A 12,831-nucleotide genomic window follows, 5' to 3' on the forward strand; every position below is an offset into this window, starting at 1 on the left:
TGCTACCTTCCCCTCCAAAACTATGCCACGAAAATCCTACCAAGTGGAGAGCAAACCTCCCACTCGGGGGCTTAGCTGCAGCCCAGTGCTCGCCTAAGTTTCAAAAATCCTACCGAGTGGAGAGCAAACCTCCCACTCGGGGGCTTAGCTGCAGCCCAGTGCTCGCCTAAGTTTCTAAAATCCTACCGAGTAGAGAGCAAACCTCCCACTCGGGGGCTTAGCTGCAGCCCAGTGCTCGCCTAAGTTTCTAAAATCCTACCGAGTGAAGAGCAAACTCTCACTCGGGGGCTTAGCTACAGCCTAGTGCTCGCCTAAGTTTCAAAAATCCTGTCGAGTGGAGAACAAATCTCCCACTCAAGAGGCTTAGCTGCAGCCCAGCACTCGCCTAAACATGACGAGTACAAGTCGATTGCAATTTGTGCTTCGTCCCTACCTGCAAAAGAGCATCACAGACACTAGTATATATTCCAACCCAAGAAAGATGGTTGCTCGAAAGCAGAAGCAAACATATTTCAGCGGCAAACCAAGTTCAGATAACGTCCTACGGATCCAGAAGTGCTCAGGCACCAAGCCTGTTAAGGTTTATCGGTTACAAAAATCACTCGGCATTTCGAGGCAAATTCACAGCATCAAGCATAGAAGTTTTTTACCCCTCCTGCGGAGGGCTGGAAGGCGCAACAAACTCGTCCAGATCGATCCCGTCTGTGATCCGAGTGGCGGCAGCAATGAAGGTCTCCATGAAAGAACGGAAGTCATGCTTCCTGGTATTGGCCACCTTGAGAGACACCTTGTCTTCTCTCGCTTCCTTGCAGTGGACGCGGACTAAGGACAGAGCAACGTTGACACCACACCTGGCAGAAGACTTCTTCCATTCTTGCACTCGACTTGGAACTTCGTTCAGTCGAGTCATCAGAGACTCGAGGTCGTTCTGAAGTGTTTCTTCTGACCAGAGTGATGTATCGATGCGCGACGTTGCAACCTTCAGTCTTGCAAGGTAGTCGACCACTGCAGCAATGCGAGACTCAAGGCGGAGCACGTTCATAGCGGCTTCATCTTTCACTGGAGAGTTGATGGGGTCCAAGCCAGTCTCCACTCGACTAGTCTCTTCTTCAAAGTTTTGGCAGAATTCTGTGGACACGATTCAAGGATAAGCTAATGTTCCTATAGTAAGTCAGTAATTACCAGTCGGATATAAGGGGTTACCTTCAAGCATCAGGAACAGCTTCTTGGCGAGTCCTCCCAGATAAACCTCCAAGTCATTCTTCTTTCCCGCCAGTTCGCCAGCTTTGTCACTCATGACCATCTTGTCATTCTTTAGTCGAGTGACCTCCTGGTTGGCCACGTCGAGAGCAGCTTTCTGATTAGTGTTTTCCTCTTCAAGTTTGTTGACCGAAGCCAACTTCTCTTCTGCAAGTTTGGTTTTGTCCGAAGCCGCTTTTTGCGCCTCGGCGAGGTCAAGGTCCTTCTTCTTCAGAGCATCCCTCAGTTTATCTGCAAAATCACAATAAGATCAGACTCGGAGAAAGGCAAGAAGCAAAGACAGTCGTCAAGATTCTCACCAAACATACCTTTTGCCCCCTCCTTCGCCTTCGTGAAGTTCTCCTGGACAAGCTTCAGATCAAGTTCGAGCTGGATATGCTTGTTCTCCAACTCGGTATAACGAGAAACAAGGTCACAAGATTTCTGCGAAAGATCAGTCGACAGTCATCAAAGACAGATCACTTCCGAGTGACTAAAGAAAAAAAATTGTAGTGTTTCTAAGACTACAGCTGAATCTAAACATTCAACTGTAGTCTCAGGGAGTACACCCAGTGGGTGCACTCAGCGTGCCCCCACTAGTTCTATCAGCTAGAACCAGAGTCGATCAGTCGACCGGAAACAGCTAACTGTCAGTAGTTAGACACAAAAAAATGAAGAATTATTCAGACCATAGCCGACTGCCAGCAGTCGACCACGGTCTCGGGGACTACACCCAGTGGGCGCACTCAGCGTGCCCCCACCGGTTCCATGATTCCACTCGACCATTTCGAGTGAAACAAGTAAAAATGAGAAAGTTCAAGGCTTAAAGACTACAGTCGTCTGCAAGCAGTCCACCGTAGTCTCGGGGACTACACCCAATGGGTGCACTCAGCGTGCCCCCACTAATACAGACATTCCAATCGACACACCCAGCGGGTGCATGACAAACACTAAGATTTTCAGTCGGTGTTCAACTAACCTGGACATTGCTCTGAAGAGCTGAACTCGCGTCGTAAGCTGCTTGGCTGGTGACTCGGATCGCCTTCACCTGCTCCATCATGATCCCCGCTTGGCGTATGGCTTCCTTGGCAGCGCCTGCCTAGTCCTCCGGGACGTGGTATGTGGAGAAGAGAGAAGGTGGATCAGCACTCGACGACGGAGGACGGGCACTTGTCAACGGATCCGCAAAAGACACAGTAGCCCGAGCAACATTGCTCCCCTCCGGAACCAATGGTTCAGGTGCTGACGCAACCTGAGCAGTCTTGCCAGCAGTCGACTTCCTGCTCCTCCTTTGCCTCAGCGGCGCTTCATCGTCATCGTCAGGGAGATCGATGATAATGCTAGGTGGAGCTGCAGAAAAGGTTCAAAGTCAAAAATAAAGATCCAATCGACCGAAAGCGAAACTGCGCAGATCATACCAGGATGAGAAGTAGCAGCATCTTCCATTTCTTGATCCTAATGCCTGGCTGAAGTTTCAGAAGTAGCATCACTGCAATTTCAAAAATCAGTCGGTCATCGATCGAGTCGACAAAGAATATATCCATGATAAAAGGAAAAAACATGAGTTATGCTGTTACCCAGAAATAGTCGGGATCTCCATCCTCATCTTCGGTAGGGCCTTCCCTGGCTTTGTCGGGGCCGCTCGGGGTTTCTTTGACGCGTTCTCAGTTGGCGCCGGTGAAGTCGTCCGAGGGCGTTTTGTCGATTGCCCAGCAGGCACGACTCCCTTGCCGCGTTCGACCGCAGGGTCGTGGGCGAGCTTGGACCTTCTTTCAGAACGGGGAGGCACAACTTCCTCCTCCTCTTCCTCCTCCTCCTCCTCATCGGAGTCTGCATCTTCATCATCTTCGTCGCTGACCGACTCCCACTCCTCTTGACTTTCGCCTCCGCTCCCTTCCTCCTCCTCGGTCTGTGCTTGCGCCTCGTTGGGCATCGAATACAACTCAGTGGTGGCCTGAAAGACAACAAACAAGACAAAAGTCGATCGACTGATCTATATCAAAACAGAATGGACGAAACATGATTACAATCGGAGATAAGTGGTCATACCTTGTCTGGCTCATAAGATTGGCCGAGTGGCGGGATCCTCCTGGCTCCATGAGGGTTGTCCTTGTTCCCTGTAATGGCAGTCATCCACCTCTCTAGTGTGACATCGTCGACTTCTTTTGGGTGGACCCGAGTGGTGTCTTCAGTACCAGAGTACAACCACATTGGGTGACCCCGGTACTGGAGTGGCTGGATACGTCGTTGATGGAAAACCTCCAGAAGATCCATGCCAGTCACGCCATCGCGAATGAGTTGGACTACCCGCTCCATCAGCATTTTAACCTGAGCCTTCTCCTCTGGAATCACTTTCAGAGAAGATGGCTTGTTCACTCGACTCATGGTGAAGGGAGGGAGCCCAGTCGACTGCCCTGGCGTCGACCGGTCTTGGCAGTAGAACCAGGTCGACTGCCACCCTCTAACTGACTCGGGAAGGGTCATAGCTGGAAAGGCACTCTTACTCCTCATCTGGACCCCAAGACCCCCACACATCTGGATTACTTGGGTTCTCTCGTCATTCGGATTGGCCTTCTTGACCGTCTGAGAGCGGCAAGTGAATATGTGTTTGAAAAGGCCCCAATGCGGCCGACAACCCAAGAAGTTTTCGCACAGAGACACAAAAGCGGCGAGATAGGCAATAGAATTGTGTGTCAAGTGATGGAGCTGAGCCCCGAAGAAGTTCAGAAACCCCCGAAAGAAGAGATGCAGCGGCAAAGAAAACCCACGATCGACATGAGTCGCTAGGAGGACACACTCAACCTCCTGAGGCTGCGGCTGCCACTCCGTCCCCGGAAGCCTCGCTGCTCCGTGCTCGATCAGCCCCTCGTTGGCCAGGTCGTCGAGATCCTTCTGGGTGATGGTTGAACAGATCCAATCCCCTTGGATCCAACCTTGTGGCAGGCGGGACCGCGACGAGGATCCACCCCGACTGGTCGCTCTCCCCTTCGCCTGCGCCGTCGCCTTCTTCGCCCGCTCCAAAGCCGTCGTTTTCTCCTTCACCATTGTTGCCGACGAGGCTGGAACGGAGCAGTGGCGCTGGGCAATTGGCGAGCACAGCGGATGGATCTAGAGACGAGGGAGGGGAAAATGAGGAGGCACTATTCAAAAAACCTCCGCCCGGTTCCTTATATGGAGTCACTTCCGAGTGGCTGACAGGTAGGCCCAGGCAATACTGTCAAATCCCAAAACAATCGCGCAGGCGATATGTGGCGAAAAAGACGGTGCGGGAATCGAGGCGTCCCTGCCTTATCCCATCCGAGTACCGCGGTCTTCTCTGCTTCGCGCGCTTCCCAAAATTCAGATCCCACTAAATCCGCTAACCGCAGGATAACTTGTCAGACGGAAGATCTCCTGCGATCCGTCGCTCGGAAATCTCCAAGTCCGTAAAGTTCACTCGACAGATATAAAGAATGGATCAAGGCGACTGAAAGAAAGTTGACATCCTCACTTGAAAGTCATTGATCCAGAGCAAAACACCTTTACAACACCAGAAAGCAGGTCGGAAAGATTGCCAACTCCTTCCTCACTCAAACCTCGATCCATTCGGGAGCTAATGATGAAGTTATGTACCCAGGGTAGGGTCATGGACCTGTCCAAGGTACCCTCCCCAAGGACATCTTTTAGAAGAAGCCGTCTTCCAGTCGACCAAGAGGTACTCCACTCGAGGGACTAGAGGACGCTCGACAAACCTGAAGACACTCGACCATGAAGACTTACTCGACCGCCAGGAGTTCAAGATCTACTCTGTATCCAAATGGTCTGTAATTAAGTAGTCTTTATGGTCATGATGACACTTTATGTAGGGCGTTACCAGTAACGCCAGGCTTTAATGTACTTAAAACTCTCCGCTACGTGGGTTGGCTGGGGTCTTGGCATCCTCTATATAAGCCACCCCTCCACTAGCAGAAGGGTTCGCACCCCTGTAACTCTCACACATATAATCCAGTCGACCGCCTCCGGGCTCCGAGATGTAGGGCTGTTACTTCCTCTTAGAAGGGCCTGAACTCGTAAAACACTTGTGTGCACAACTGCTCCATAGCTAGGATCTTGCCTCTCCATACCTACCCCCTATTCTACTGTCAGACTTAGAACCACGACAACTGCTTCAGCTGGTCGCTCAAGGGCACCGGGTGTCCGGCCTCAGCATACTGAGACCAGAACACCTTCTCCGTCGAGCTCCCCTCCTCGGCCCGGTAGAATGCGGTAGCGTCGGACACACTGCGGGGCAGATCTGCGAATGCTCCTGGAGAGCTCCGGATTCGGGTAAGTAACAAGTAATTCACTTTCATGTGTTTGCTTTGCATGAAGAATGCCTTACCCGCCGCTATCTTCTTCATTGCCTCAATTTCCTGGAGGGCTTTTTGGGCTTCGGCCTTAGCGGCTTTGGCGCTCTCAAGAGCCGAGGTGAGCTCGGACTCTCGAGTCCTTGAGTCACACTCCAAACTCTCATGTTTTTCCACGAGAGCCTGGAGCTCTTGCCACACTTCCGCCACCCACGCCTCCTGCTTCTCTCGCTCGGTGCGTTCCGCGACCGCATTGCTTTTGGCCTTGGACACTGCTTCCTTCAGGGACGCCACCTCGTTCGTGGCCCCTGCAATTCTCATGTTATTCCTGCTATTACCACATCTTTTATATACTTCCATAAGGTATTACTTACATTCCTTGTCCTCGAGCCGCTTTTTGGCAAGGCCGAGCTCGTTCTCGGACCGCTCGAGGCTCTGCTTCAATGCATCGATGTCACATCCCCAGTTCAGGCCTTGCTTGTTTTTGCTTTAGCATCCATGCATCATGTTTAAATTTTTTATGAAACTTGAAATGGGGGCTGATAAACCCTAGCAACTAACGAATTCAACTAGGGTCAAAATAAAATCTTTTTCAATAAACCCAAAATACCCTCTGGAAATGTTCATGATTTCTGGTAAAGGTGAAAACCTCAGCAAAAAATGATGCACATATTTCTAGGCCATTTTGGATTTTTGAATTAAATCATTACTTATTTGCATTTGGGTATTTAAATACTATAAAATATTTTAAATGCTCAAATAATCCCAAACTGAAATGTTTACTGTAGGATATATTCTAACAGTGGTCATGAGCAGTTGCATGATTTTGGGATTGATTTAGTATTTTTAATAAAGCCACAAAGCTGCAGAAAAATAGAAAACAGGAAAAGAGAGATAGAGAGAGAAGTACCTGACGCTCACCTCGCAGCCCACCTGGCCCAACTCCAGCGGCCCAGCCCACCGTAGCCGCCACCGTCTTCAACCTCCTGCCAGTAGGCAGGAGGGCGTGTGGCCACCGCGCGCCGGCACGCGCCCAAGCCACCTCCTGCTTCCGCCGCTTCTGGAGCCAGCCCCGAGTGCCACACACTCCCCCTCGCCCCCCTGCACCTCTCCTTTCTCCCCCTGGACCCCATCCCTTCTTCTGCTCCCCTCTTGCGCGCACCACCGAGCGGAGCTCGTCGTTATCGTCGCCGTACCCGTGGCCACCGGCCACCCCTCGCCCTGCCGCTGCGCCCAGACGCCCCGCCTCGTCCCCCTCTTCCTCCTCACCAAGACGGAAGGCGCCGGAAGCCCTGGGTGCCGCTAGCTCCGCCGTTCCCCTCCTCGGCCACGGAGAATCGCCGCCGTCGATATGCCGCCGTCTCCGCCTCCCCGAGCTCGCTAAGACCGTCTCTGACCCCGCTGTGAGCTCCGCCTTCTTCTCCCCTGTTCCCCGTGCCCGTACGCACCCTCTAGCCACCCTAGTCACCGGAGCCGAACGCTCCCCGCCGCCGGCCATGGCGCCGCCGTAGCTAGAGCGCACCCACGATGCATTCGAGCCTACCCCCGTGCTCAGCGAGTCCGCAGGACTCCGTAGCAACCCGCAGCTCGTCCTCCCGTGCACCAAAACACCGTGTCCGAGCGTGCCCGAACTCCGGCTGCCGCAGAAGTGCTCGCCGTCGTTAACTCCGGCCACCCCAGCACCAAACACCGCCACCATTGGATGCACCACATCGCCAGCTACTCATAGCGCCCACCCGCGCATCAAACCGTGGCCGGAGCAGCGTTTCCGACGCTCTCCGTCGTCTCAGCCTCGCCGGCGACTCGACGCCGACAGGTTTGACCTGCTGACCATTGACTGGGTGGGCCCAGTTTGACCCCCTGGGTCACTGACATGTGGGCCACCCTTGTTAATTTTAGTTAGGTTAGTTTAGTGCTAATTAACCTAGATTAGTGACTAACCTAACACTAACTAACTCTGTTTTAGTTAGTCAACTAACCACTAACACGTGGGACCCACAGGTCAGGTTTGACCTGGACCTGGCGTGTTGACTCTGCTGACGTCACCCCGACATCATGCTGACGCAATTAACAATTTTTTGGATTTAAAATAAATCCAGGAAATTCCAGAAAATGTCCTAAACTTCTAAAAATCATAGAAAATCAACCGTAGCTCAGAATGAAATAATTTATATATGAAAGATGATCAGAAAAATCCAATCTATCCATCTGTACCATTCTCATGCATGTTAGAACAACTTATAGCTGCTTTTTAGCACAAGTCATATAAATGGCATTTGAATTTCACATATGGAGTTTGGATTTGAACTTAGGGTTCGAACCAACTTCATTTAACTTTGTTGCTAGCTGCATTAGCTCAAAACCACAGCATATTGCCATGTCACATTCATGCATCATATTGTTGCATTGCATTGATTGTGTTCTCCCTTGTTTGCCGGTATTTGTCCCCTCTCAGTAGACGACGTTCCGACGATGAGTTCGATGACACCGATGAAGAACTATATTATCTTCAGAAGTGCCAGGCAAGCAAAACCCCCTTGTTCATTCCGATACAATCCCACTCTCTCGCTCCTGCTCTCTTTTACTGCATTAGGACAACACCGGTTCAACTGTTACTTGCTACGGTAGCTGAACCCCTTTATCCTTTGCATGACCTGTCATTGCCACAGTAAATAGATGAAGCCCACTAGCATGAGTAGGAGTTGTTTGAGCCCTGATGTGCCTACTCATTCATGCTTCTTTGTCATGCCTGTTATTGCTTAGAGTTGAGTCAGGTCTGATTCATCGGGGATGAATTGGAGGTGTGTGAACATGTCCTACTGTGTGTGAGCTAAGTGTGTGAACACGATTTGGTAAAGGTAGCGGTGAGAGGCCATGTAGGAGTACATGGTGGGTTGTCTCATTGCAGCCGTCCTCAGGAACTGAGTTCTGTGTTTGTGATCCATGAATAGCTACTACCACACATTGGGATCCTTAATTGACTCTCTCGACTTATTAATCAACATGATCTCTATCCAGGAGTTGCAACTAGTTTCTGGTGTTTGTAGGTAGTGTTAGTAGTCTACCAAGTGGCACCCAGTACAGGTGGGCTTGGGACAGAGTAGGCACAGTGGCCTGGTGTACCAAGTGGCACCCGGATGGTGGGCTTGGGAACCCTACACACATCGTTTGGGGCCGTGAGCGACACCCCGGCCGGATCTCCTTGCGGATGGAACCCGAATAGGTCATAAACCTGGACGAGAGACTTGTGTGGTTAGTCAGGTCGTGGCCGACACCCTCGCTGGGCTTCCGCTTGAAGGTTGCCGAGTACATGTCGTGTAAATGGCGGTAAGTGGTAGGAGCGTGTGTGAAGAAGTACACCCTTGCAGGGTTAATATGATCTATTCGAATAGCCGTGTCCGCGATAAAGGACTTCTGGGTTGCCTGTACAGTTCATAGACAAGTGAAAGTGGATACTCTAAAATACGCAAGATAAGCGTGAGTGCTATGGATGGCGTTCTCGTAGGGAGACGGGAGCGGATCCATAGTGGTGTATTGATATGGTGAATATGTGGACTCATGTGCGCCACCTCAAAAGAGTTACTTGCAGTCGTAGTTCAGGTTAGCCACCGAGTCAAAGCTGGCTTGCTGCAGTTAAACCCCACCATCCCCTTGTTGATAATGATGCATATGTAGTTAGATCTGATGTAAGTCTTGCTGGGTACATTTGTACTCACGTTGCTTAATTTTTGTTTTTGCAGAGAGACTTCAGTCTCGCTAGTAGTACCACGTGGACTTCGACGTTTAGCTTGTTACCTCAGCTACGATCTTGTGCCTTCGGCAGGATCTGGTAGACAGTCAGGCTTCTCAGCCTTTTTCTTTTTAGATGTCTGTACTCAGACATGTTAAGCTTCCGCTTGTGCTTGATTTGTTTGCTCTGAATGTTGGGTCATGAGACCCATGATTGTAATATCTTGCTCCTCGGAGCCTATTGAATAAAATACTTGAGTTGTAGAGTCATGTTGTGATGCCATGTTGTATTTGCACATATCGAGCATATTGTGTGTATGTTATTGAAATGCTTGGTATGTGTGGGATCTGACTATCTAGTTGTTTATCCTTGGTAGCCTCTCTTACCGGGAAATGTCTCCTAGTGCTTCCACTGAGCCTTGGTAGCTTGCTACTGCTCCGGAACACTTAGGCTGGCCGGCATGTGTCCTTCTTTGTTCCTGTGTCTGTCCCTTCGGGGAAATGTCACGCGGTGTCTACCGGAGTCCTATTAGCCTGCTACAGCCCGGTTTACCGGAGTCCTGCTAGCCCAGTTGCTATAGCCCGGATTCACTCGCTGATGACCGACACGTTCGTTGCTGGGTCATGTATGCCTGTCCCTGTAAGTTTGTGCCACTTTGGGTTTACGACTAGCCATGTCAGCCCGGGCTCCTTATCATATGGATGCTAGCGACACTATTATATACGTGTGCCAAAAGGCGCAAACGGTCCCGGGTAAAGGTAAGGCGACACCCGTGGGGATACCGTGCGTGAGGCTGCAAAGTGATATGAGGTGTTACATGCTAGATCGATGTGGCATTGAGTCGGGGTCCTGACAGCTTTGGTATCAGAGCCTGACTGCCTGTAGGATTACCAAGCCAAACTGGTCGAAGTTGAGTCTAGAAATGCTTTAGTTATATAAGGAAATTGATTGTGGGATGGAACGTAAGGCTCTTTTTACTCCTTATACCTTATGCCTTCTGATCCGAGTCATCTTATCTTTCCTACGGGGTTAAGGAATTAGGATTTCTCTTCTTTCTATCAGGATCACGTGTTACTAATCCGTAGACTTATAGGATTAATGGATTTAAGCCTCTATTCAGTTCCTACTACCTCTGTATGATAATTGTTGATCCCGAAACCTTGATGTTGTGCTTCTGAGTGGCTATGCCACCATTTTTGTAGCTTGTCTCCAATCTTTTGAGCATTTACAGCCGTTATGCTGTCCGAGTCATCCCAGGTTTCTAAATAATCTGATGCAATTGCAAAATCCTTCCCTCTGTTTCGATGTCCTTTCTGGCCGGGTTAACCACACTAAACGGTGAGTTGAGGTACTCTATTGCCTCAACGTATATGTTGGAGCTATTATTATGACCCTAGGTGTCTAGAGTATCACCTAGTAACTTAGCCATGTTTTGTGTTCCCAGTGTGATGATTCCGGCCATCATTCTCGAAAGCATCCCGTGATGCCACTTAGTTAGTAGGCATTCTATTCCTGGGTTCTTGACCCAAGATCCACCCTACTTACTTCATGTTGATAGTGTTTGCTCGTCCCTTTAGGTTATTAGTAACCTTTGCGATAGTCCTCGAGGTCCGTGGTATACCGTTCTTCCAATACCATGAACCAATATGGCAGAAGTTCCTCATTGAACCGAATATCAAAATAGAGTGCTCTTTGGTGAGTTCTCCATTCTATATTGTGACTCTGCCAGTTCAACCTTTCTGCATGGGTTATCCGGAAGAAATATGTTGAGCTTTGTTTGACATACTAAATCTATGCATCCGCAACTCAGAAAATCATATGTTCTTTGGAGTTGTCCCTCTTTAGTTGTTTTCTGACCTTCGTCTATCAATTGATAGTCAAGAGTATGTGTGCATTCGTTCATCGATGCCTATTACTCTTGTGGTCCATCAAGCCATTCTATTCCAGAATGACTAGGAGAAACAAACTCCAATACCCCATCCATATCCAGGATTGGGTCAAAGTAGTTGTGCTCCGCAGAATAAATACTAATCCAGCTTTTGCTCTGCTCCACCTTGGAGTATTACCATCTTTATATCAAGAATATCACGGGAATTTCTCACCATCCTATGAATTCTTGATACAGTGATACTCTCTCCATCATTATTCATTTCTCGGTTCCCGTGTTGTTGCAACCGGAATGTCGACAAGTGAATCGTGATGTGTGAAATCAATACTCCTAGCAACCTTGTTGCTTGGTAGTTAAAGGACAATAATTTCATTCTTAGCATGTTGGTTCTTGAATCATCATTCTAAGACTGATCGTGCTACCTAGTCCTTATTTTCGGTGCACCCTTCGATCAATGAGTTAGGATTGTGCCAATCCCTCGCTCCTTTGATCATACCGTCTTGCCCTAGAAAGCAAGATTGTTCTCGAGCTTAATAACATATCGGTGGTTCGTGATTTTCCGGATATCTTCTTGGAAGTGTCACCAGGTCGTCACCTGACCGCTATGTTGAGTTCGTGATCAAGTTGGTTTTCTTGTAAACCACCCTTACTCCAAGAATCTGTGTTGGATACCCTGAGCTAGTTGGTTAAGCTAAACAACAATTTGGAGAGTTGGAAGATAAAAGCTTGTCCGACTCAGTTCATTCCAAGGGATATCCTTGTGCGTGTGTGTTGAAGAAAGATGATATCTTCATTGACTGATCCTCGTGTCAATTGTTGGATCTATTGTCTTACCCAAATCTTTGATTTGCGTACGGGCTATCGTCAAATCAAGTCAGAACCAACGATATTCGTAATGCTGTCTTACTTGTGGTTGATCCCTCGGGCATACACCATTGCATTCTTTGGCCTGACCAGTGCTATCACCTTGTTCATATAATTGTGGAATTCCATTCATATGGAAACCTGGATGAATTGTTGTTGAGCCCATCGACAACATCCTTATCCCCTCCATGATTCGTGTTGAACATCCAGCTAGTATTGGAAACTTCTATAAGCATTATCTTCATGTTCCGTGCATGAAGCATATGCCCGGATGAAGAAGTGACTTCCTCTAATTCATGTGCATCTGATGCAAGTTGCCGCCGTGGATTCGAGAAAGTCAATGTTGCGTCCTCTGGAATCACCCCAAATCAGTCATGCATACATGCGAAGTATTCTGTGGTTTGGAGACTTGCAACCTTCATTCTATATGTATTCCTAGCACACCAAGCCACTGATTGATTTGTTCAAGGAGAAGAAGTTCCTTCTTAAGAGCAAGACTTATATAAGGACTTCGATATCCTCGATGATGGTTCCCCACCTGAACTCGATAGTGTTTTTATTATAAGACTACTACGTGGTCATGCTTGTCTTGGACAGCGTGTTCACAAGTTTGTAGTAGAACCAGCTCATGTTTTGGAGCCTGCTATCGTAGTTCATTTTCCTGAGAATCTTGCAACGTCATCTCTTCGGTTTGTGTTGCAAATTTTCTTTTCCAGACATGCTGTCTAAAATGTCCTGTTACCAACCAGATCTGAATCTCAGACAGATATGATGGTTGGAACTAT

The sequence above is a fragment of the Triticum aestivum genome, chromosome 7B, assembly GCF_018294505.1.
Source record: "Triticum aestivum cultivar Chinese Spring chromosome 7B, IWGSC CS RefSeq v2.1, whole genome shotgun sequence".
Classification (NCBI taxonomy): Eukaryota; Viridiplantae; Streptophyta; class Magnoliopsida; order Poales; family Poaceae; genus Triticum; species Triticum aestivum.